General features: G+C 45.2%; 1 protein-coding gene and 1 long non-coding RNA gene across 2 annotated transcripts in view; one reads left to right on the forward strand and one right to left on the reverse strand.

Annotated features, from left to right (window-relative positions):
- FRMD1 (FERM domain containing 1) overlaps positions 1 to 8,243 on the reverse strand; it is a 56,235-nt gene extending 47,992 nt beyond the window's left edge. The window contains exon 1 of the mRNA XM_083496499.1: positions 7,882 to 8,243. The gene's annotated coding sequence lies outside the window, so the exon portion shown is untranslated. The remainder of the gene's footprint in view (positions 1 to 7,881) is intronic.
- Positions 4,556 to 5,603, forward strand: LOC310703912. The gene is made up of 2 exons (XR_014524463.1): positions 4,556 to 5,161; positions 5,262 to 5,603. It is a non-coding gene; the product is annotated as an uncharacterized lncRNA (long non-coding RNA).
- Positions 8,244 to 8,487: the final 244 nt, after the last annotated feature.

The following is an 8,487-nucleotide window of genomic DNA, read 5'->3' on the forward strand; positions in this document are numbered from 1 at the left end:
GCAGGTGTAACAGTGGTTGCCAACACAGCAGCTGTGGGTTCAATAGCACCCTTAAGGTCTTCCCTGATACCTATGAATTCTCTGAGCCTCCCCACACACTGCCCCTTTGATCTTGAGTTGGTGAGAGTGGTTACCTTCTTCTTCCTTGAAAAGTACATGGAGCTGAAAGATGAAGCTGAAAGAATGACACTCTTTCCCACTTCCTCTTCCAACTCTATGGATTTTTCAAGACTCAGGTTGATTCTACTGGATCTCTCTTTTAACCAGAGGCACTTAGGAAAAGCAAAGTGTATGTGCATGCACATTCTATTTTTCTGTTTCTCCAGGGAGGAGAGAGAAAAGTGACGAGAGGCATGGGATCCATAGAACTTACTCAAAAATCCAAATCTGCTCACGGTCATAAAAAGACTGGAGATTGCTGAGCTGTAAGAACTGACCAGTTCCAGCAGGGAATTATCTGGTACAGAAAGTGATTGCCTATAGTATGGAAGAAGTGGAATGTGAAGCCTCTCATATCCTGTCTCACTGTTCTGTATAATCATATCTTAACCCGTAAGCAGCCAGTTTAAGTCTGTTCGGCAAACCACTTTGCTAATATAGGTGAGTGCAATTTAACTTAAAAGCACTTGAGAGCAATGCAGTCAAGCACTTTCCAAAGTAACAAAGACCCATGGTGGCCTCGGAAGTCCAGAAATAAATGATCAGGTGACAAGAATGGTACAAGAGGAGGAATGGTACCAATTGTGCAGAAGCCCTAAACAGATAGCTTCCAATTCTAAACAATGTTGAGTAGCTGTGGTATGTTAAAAGCAAAGGGTTAAGGATTACTTCTTGAAAAATTGAGCATTTCATCAAGTGCAATAATTGTGAATAATCCCTTTGTTATGACAAAGACTCTTTGTTTCGGTGCTGTGGGTTTCAAAAGTCATGAGATCTGCTGAAGAGAAGCAGACAGAACAGAGGTAAAAGGTGGATAGTACAGTCGATTCAATACTTATAACTTGCTCTAGCAGCGGCCTAGGAGGTGATAACCATATTACTTTCACAATCTTAGGCAATCTTTGTGGAAAACACAATGGCAGGAAATTTTCCCTGCTTCAGACCATTGGTCCACATAGCTCAGTACTGCTCACAGTGAATAGCAGCCTGTTTCCAGCTGTTTCCCGGCAGAAGTGTTTACCAGATGCCAGGGACTGAAACCAAGAAATTCTACACAAGAGATAAACAATGTAGTATCCTCTGGAAGTTGTGGACTAGAACTCCCATCGGCCCCCAGTCAACAGTCAATGGTCAGTTAAGATCAAAACTGTGGTCCACAACATCTGGAGTGGAAGGTACCATTTTTGCTACATGAAAAGTCCTACCACTGAGCCATCGCACAGGTGGTTCATTTGGGAACAGCTTGGATGGTGAGGAAGGTTCTTCCTCAGCTCCCCACAAAGACAGCCCAAGCAAGCATTCTTTGCTAAAGTCTGTGAAAAGCTGAAGAATACCTGGTGCTCCTGTCAAAACACAATGGTGAATTGGGGGCTGCTACAGAGAGGGAACTTCCACACATTTCATCTGCTCAACTAAGAGCAAAGGCATGAATGTCAAGTTGCTTTGGAAAAAGAAAGTGCACTGTGACCTGGCAGGTCTTCCTGCTTGTTTGCTCAGATAACCTGCCTCCACAATGGGCTTTAGCAAGGGGAGAGGGGAAGAAATTAAACCTTCCAAATGTTGGCAGGCTTCACAGCTAAGCCACTTCTCAGCTCAGTTTCCTGGTTTTACTGTACTGTCTAATCGCAAGGATAAAAATGACAAGGAACACTGGTATTTGGCCTGAGCCTAATGCTAGATACATAAGCTAGAAAGCTAGCAAGCCAGGGAGAATGTCAGGCTACAACCTCTTCTCCTCATGCTTGCATTCCATGTGCAAGCTTTTTTTTTTTTTAATGTGATGGCAAATAGGTAGCCTCCCTTACCTACATGCCACTACTGTGTATCTTTTCCAGAATACAGTGGTACCTCAGGTTAAAGACGCTTCAGGTTACAGACGCTTCAGGTTACAGACTCCGCTAACCCAGAAATATTACCTCGGGTTAAGAATTTTGCTTCAGGTTGAGAACAAAAATCGCACAACAGCGGTGCGGCGGCAGCGGGAGGCCCCATTAGCTAAAGTGGTGCTTCAGGTTAAGAACAGTTTCAGGTTAAGAACGGACCTCCGGAACGAATTAAGTTCTTAACCCGAGGTACCACTGTATTTTGACTTCGCTCTTATGACTGAGGTGTGTCTGAATGTGTCATAAAGGGTAGAAAAGGGAAAACTCAACAATGTGTGGGAATGGTTGAATATTAGAGACGGAGAGAGGAAGTGGAGATGCTGTACAGAGGGGCCTTTGCCAACTTGGTGCCCTCCAGAAGTTTCGGGCTTAAACTCCCATTAGTCCCAGCACAAGGCTGATGGGAGTTGTGGTCCAAAACCCCTGGAAAGCACTAGGTTCGTGAAAGCTGGCCTAGATTCACTCAGTGTTGGAAATGTGCTTTATGCCTATGCTGATTTCCACCCCCTTTTCCTCCTCTGCCCCCCTTAAGCGCTAGCACAGCAGGGAGAAAAAACAATGCAGATTACAATCAAGTGGTTCAAATGACCAATAAAAATTAGTAGGAAGACCAATAACAGGCCCAATGAACAGATGCTAACCTATAATCCATTTTACGTAAGATGCTCTGGACATACAGTGGCGGCAACATTTGTACTCAGAAAACTTGGCTTTTGAAGAGGCTGGAAAAAATGTTTTCAGAAGACTGCTCAGCATCCCTTTATGAATGCCAAGGAACAAAATTATTACACCCCAGCCAGACCAAGCTTTCCAAATGCAAAAAGAAAGAAAAAGCTTAAAGCTACTTAGTAAAGAAGGCAATGTCTAGAATTATCTTGGACAAATGCCAGTCTCTGGGGGACAATACTAGTTAGAGGGATGAGATTGGCCACTTTGGAGAAACAGAATGCTCAACTAGATGGACCTTCAGTCTGATCCAGCAATGCTACTCTTGATGTTTTTGTGTTGCCTTTCACAGAAATCATTGAGTCTTCACCCCCAACCATAATAAAGGCTACATACATTCATACTTTGTTACCCTTGCCTCCCACCCACCTCACTTTCTTGTGTCCTCATCCTCCTGGCCTATGTCTAAATTTGAAATGTATGTGCTTCACACCAGGGGACCACCTTTTACTTACATTATTCTGCAGAACAATAAAGGTATATGAATGAAATGTCAGCAGTGACAGGGCCTACAGACCTTCTGAGCTCTAAGCTGGTGTTGCTCAGCGATTAAGATCATAAGCTATGATAGAGGCACCCCTAGTTCAAAACCCCAGTTCAACCATGAACTCACAACATACTCTTATATCTACAAAAGGTGAAGAGCGAGGTAAACCTCAAACAAGTGCCAAGAGGAGAAAATAATGAATTGCCCGCAGCATTCTAATTAAAACTTTATCAGGGTAATAACTACAAAATGGAAGATGTTATCAAAACACCTTGAGCAACTCTGTAAATTCCTCTCTGTTACTCTCCTCTCTTTGCTCCTTTGTTAATTCAGTCATAATTGTCTCCTGTGCTTTACAGAAGTCGCTTTGTCTCCTCAGCCCTTTCCATGCCTTTATTTCCATGTGAGGCAATTGTGGGTTGACTGGGAAGCAGCCCCACCTGCAACTTCACATCCACTTCCTGGAACAGTCACACACCGTCAGCTGTCGTCTGTATGAAACACACAACACGTAAGCTTCTGCTGTATGTAAGAACATCACACTTACAGGATACCTGCACAATCGGGTGACCCAATTGTGTAGAGCCCCTACTGTATGTGTCAGCAGGCATTTGTGGCTTGAGGTTTTTATTACAGAGAAGCAGGTGTGATGTTGGGAGCAGGGCTAAATGTGCAGTCTCACTTTTCGGTCAAGACACAATTGCCCTACACCAGCCTTTCTCAAACTTGGGTCCACATATGTTAGGCCCACATCATCCCTGACCACTGGTCCTGGTAGCTAGGGATTATGGGAGTTCTAGGTTCCAGGGAACCAGGCAGAGGGCCTTCTCAGTAGTGGCGCCCACCCTGTGGAATGCCCTCCCATCACATGTCAAGGAAATAAACAACTATCTGACTTTTAGACGACATCTGAAGGCAGCCCTGTTTAGGGGAGTTTTTAATGTTTTATCGTGTTTTTAATATACTGTTGGGAGCCACCCAGAGTGGCTGGGGAAACCCAACCAGATGGGCAGGATATGTATAAACAAACAAACAAACAAACAAACAAATAAAATTATCTAGTCCAACAACATCTGGGCACCCAACACACAAGGCTGCCCTACACACAAGTAACACATGAATGGGTTTTTAATTTTCAACCAGCTTTCCAACCCATCGAATACATGGGGGCAATAATGCCGGCCTACCTCAGAAGGTGTTAGAAGGATAATTGAGTTAATGTATGTGATGCACTTTGAGCAAGAGGGGCAAGGCCTGCAATCTGAGAAGCATGCACTAGTAGAACTTGGAATGCCTAGAAGATTCTGGTGCTCAGCAGGACAATGGACACCTCCTTTCCTATCAAGCTACGATCCACCATTCCCTGGGGTAGCTCAGATGGTACAGCAGGAGACTCTTATCCTCAGGGTTGTGAGTTTGAGCCCCACATTAGGCAAAAGATTCATGAATTGCAGGGGGTTGAACTAGATGACCCTCATGGTACCTTCCAACTTTACAGTTCTATAGTTCCATGATTCTCAGGGCCCCAACAGGTGTGTTGGGAAGGACTTTCACCCAACCCCAGAAAAATAGGAGTAGCGAACGAGCAGCCACCCAAGCTGTCTGGCTGGGTACAGAAGGGGGTTTCCCTACTCACAAAGTCCAAATCCCCTTCCTCCACTGTCACACTTTCCCCCATTTGACTTTGCTGCTAGTTCTCATAGGCAAAATGCAAATCTCTGTCAACATTCGGATGAAAACTAAAGAAGAATGTGCCGCATGTGCAGTTCAGCTTATCTGCCTCGAGAGAAATGTATTTTAGCACAGATAAAAGTGTCGCTGAAAATATTCTAAGAAAACCGAGACTGATCACCAGACAGATTATGCCGAGGATAAGACTAAACACAGTCTGTCAGCTTCTGTGCAGGTATCTGGAGCCAGATCCCAAGGGAAGGTTCCAAGTCTTTGGTTGCTGTTGTTTTTTAATGAGATAAAATTATGGTGAAGATTATCTCTCTTTTGCATAGCTGCAGCCCAGTTTCCTAAACTGCAGGAGGAAGTGAACCACGAAATTTTCGCATCACTAGAAATGAAGCACAGTTATATGTGCACCCCTGCCCTCTTCTACACTTTGGCATTTGTGAGCTCGGTGCAACAAGACCAGCACCAGGTGCGGGAGTTGCCAGGAGGCTGGGGAAGAGCACTCACCATCTTTGCCCTACCCAGCACTCACCTTTACCTGAGGGTAGTTGAGAGAGCCAATTGTAAATCATCTAGCCTGGTGAGAAGACCTACCCCACTCCCTCTGCACTGTATGACTTTCATTTTGCTCTCTATTTATATATTAAACTCAGATTATATCCTGGTAATATTGGTTTATTCTATATTCATTGATTTGGCTGTATTTGAATTTATTGCTGTTTTGTATACTGTACTGGTCTCTCTCTCTCTCTCTCTCTCTCTCACACACACACACACACATAGACATTTTTCATTTTGATAACTGGATGTTAGTTGCAAATCACTTTGGGCACAGTTCACTGTGAAAAAGCAGAATACAGTCATACCTCATGTTACGTTTGCTTCATGTTATGTTTTTTCAGGTTGTGTCCTGAGGCAACCCGGAAGTACTGGAAAGGGTTACTTCCAGGTTTCGCTGCTCGCACATGCGCAGAAGTGCTAAATTGTGCTTCACGCATGCGCACAAGCACAAAATGGTGCTGCGCAGATACGGCGCTTCAGGTTGTGGGCTTTTCATGTCGCGAACGGGCCTCCGGAATGGATCCCGTTTGCAACCAGAGGTACCACTGTATAAAAAAACTAAACTAATGACTTGTTGAGAAAGTGGATTACTAGGCCATACCAGGTGGGGATATCATTTCTGAATGTTCTCCTTTGCAAAACAACAACATGTAGTAAACCAGAAATCCAGTAAAAAGGTTTTTTTTGTAGCCCTACCCAGGGCTTTTAAAAGAAAATATGGGTCAACGTTCGACAGAATGACACCCCATCTGAAGTCTAAAATAGTATAGTCCAGAATCCCATCCCCTCTGTCTCCCTACCACCTCATTTGGCATAATGGGTACAGTCATAAATACGAATAGCAACCTCATTCTCAGAGTGCTGATCTGTATAAGGCAAAAAGGGGACCATCCATGCACAAGTGCGGGGGATCAGCTGAGGAACCCCAACTTTTTCAGGAAGTACAAAAAAATTTAAGAGTGGGAATGAAGGGGGTGAGAACCAAAAACAGCCCAATCTCCACTGAACGTACTCAATGCTCAGTCAATGCTGATTGGCTGATGTGGGAAAACACAAACATAGTAGGATGGAAGAGGGCATGGCTGGCTGGAATCTAGAACAAGAGAACTTCCTGTTGCTACATTTTGTTGCAAGTTGTGGCCCTTATTTCAGACTGCCCAAACCTCTGTCGGTGATATTAATGATGGGAGAATAGTTGAGCAGATGAGTCAGAACTATTTCATATCACAATCAAAAATTTTCTTACATGGGTCAAGGCGGAAAATACACACACCTTTGTGTGTGAATATCATTCCACTGTTTGCTGTGCTACCTAGACCTGTTAGGAAGATGCTGCTTCCAGGAAGGTGTACAGATGGCAAAACAAGTACTCCTCACATACCATTGCCCCAATATCATGTAGGAAAAATGTGTGCGATGCAGTCTGCAAATACAGGCCCTGACGGTTTCAGAACTGCAAAGAGGACCCTCTGTTAAAAACACCCTTCTTTGGTTTTAAACAAATTCCCTTGAAAAGTATGATTTCCTGGAACACGTGAAATTCTAAAGAGTTTTTTCTTTCATTTAAAAAAAAGTCACTTCCCTTATCGATCTGGACAAGTGAGGAAGTTTGGCATAATTGAAAAGTTTAAATATTTAGATTGAACCAAAATGAACAGACAAGAACGGTTGCACGAGTGTTGTCTAAAGTGACCTATATTCGACCACACAAAAAAACAAAGCGACAGAAAAACAGAGAGTGGGGGGAGAAGGGGGAGGAATTACTCCAAGGCTGTGTTCGAAATTCATTCATTCACATTAGTGATACAGTCGACATCTAAATTAATTGGATCAGAACGCTCAGGCGGATTCATTAAGCCTAGAAATCAGATCAAAGTCTGCACGCGAAATTAAACAATACTCTTCGGAAAGGGAGCCCGAAGGGACTCTCCTACCCAGCTGATCTTTTCGTGTGTGCAGAGCTAAGGAGTGCTAGGAAAGCGTCATCCGTAGGAAAGGCAATAATGATTCTAGGCTGCGCAGCGGGGGTATCCAAGAAGTGAAAATGCAAGAATACTCCTATGGAGTCCGGCGCCTGTTAAACCTGTTGCGCGTTACGCTGCTCTGAAAATTAGCACCGCGCAAAAAGCATCTGGGGACATAAAACGAAGCAAATGCAAGAGAAGGCGCCAAAACAGCAATTAATTGATCAATCGCGTAAGCAAATTAATGATCCATCTCGACAGCATAACTCCAGCCTGTCGCCATCGGCGGATAAAGAAACTTGTGTCAGGTGTGGAGGTGGTGGGGAGAGGTTAGATGTGCAGGTTGGGGATCCGACATAACAAGCAGTACTTCATATTTTATTGGTCAACCAAATACAGTTTATCGCCAAGTAGTACTTACAGCCAGGTTCTGCTTGCAGCAAGCAGCAAACGTGAGGAGGAAAGACTGTTGGGTCCGGATCCTGACAAGTGCAGCGCGGCTCCTTCACAGCTCAGTCAGATTCACCAGCCTCCCTCCACCACCACGCCAGAAAGAGGCGCCTAACAGAAGACGGAAATTAGGAACCCGGAGCTTGCCTTTCGAATAACTCGCCCCCTGGGAAGAAGGGGCAGCCGAGCCCTGCCTTGCGAAGAGCCCGCCAATCCCGAGCGCCTCCTCCCACGATCCCGCCCCCTGAGGTCGCTTTCGGATCCTTCCCAGCGCGGCTGCTTGTAAACAGTGCGAGAGAGACGCTTTGTCGCCTTCTCAATGGAAGCCCACGTGGAGAGGCGGGGCGCCGAGCGCGTAGGAGGAACCCGGCGGGCGGCGGGGGCGGCGGAAACGGAGCAGCCTCCTATTTCCCATCGCTGCGATGCGATTGGCCGAGCCAGGAGATGCCCTTTTCACTGATCGGTGGCACACTCAGGTAGTGCTCCTTCACTGGGGCGGCGCCCCCACAGCTATCCCACTTAATATCCAAGTTGGTGACCATCACTGCCTCTTATGGGAGCAAATGCCATAGTTTAA

Source organism: Podarcis liolepis (genome assembly GCF_965112155.1).
Source record: "Podarcis liolepis genome assembly, chromosome: 3".
NCBI lineage: Eukaryota > Metazoa > Chordata > Lepidosauria > Squamata > Lacertidae > Podarcis > Podarcis liolepis.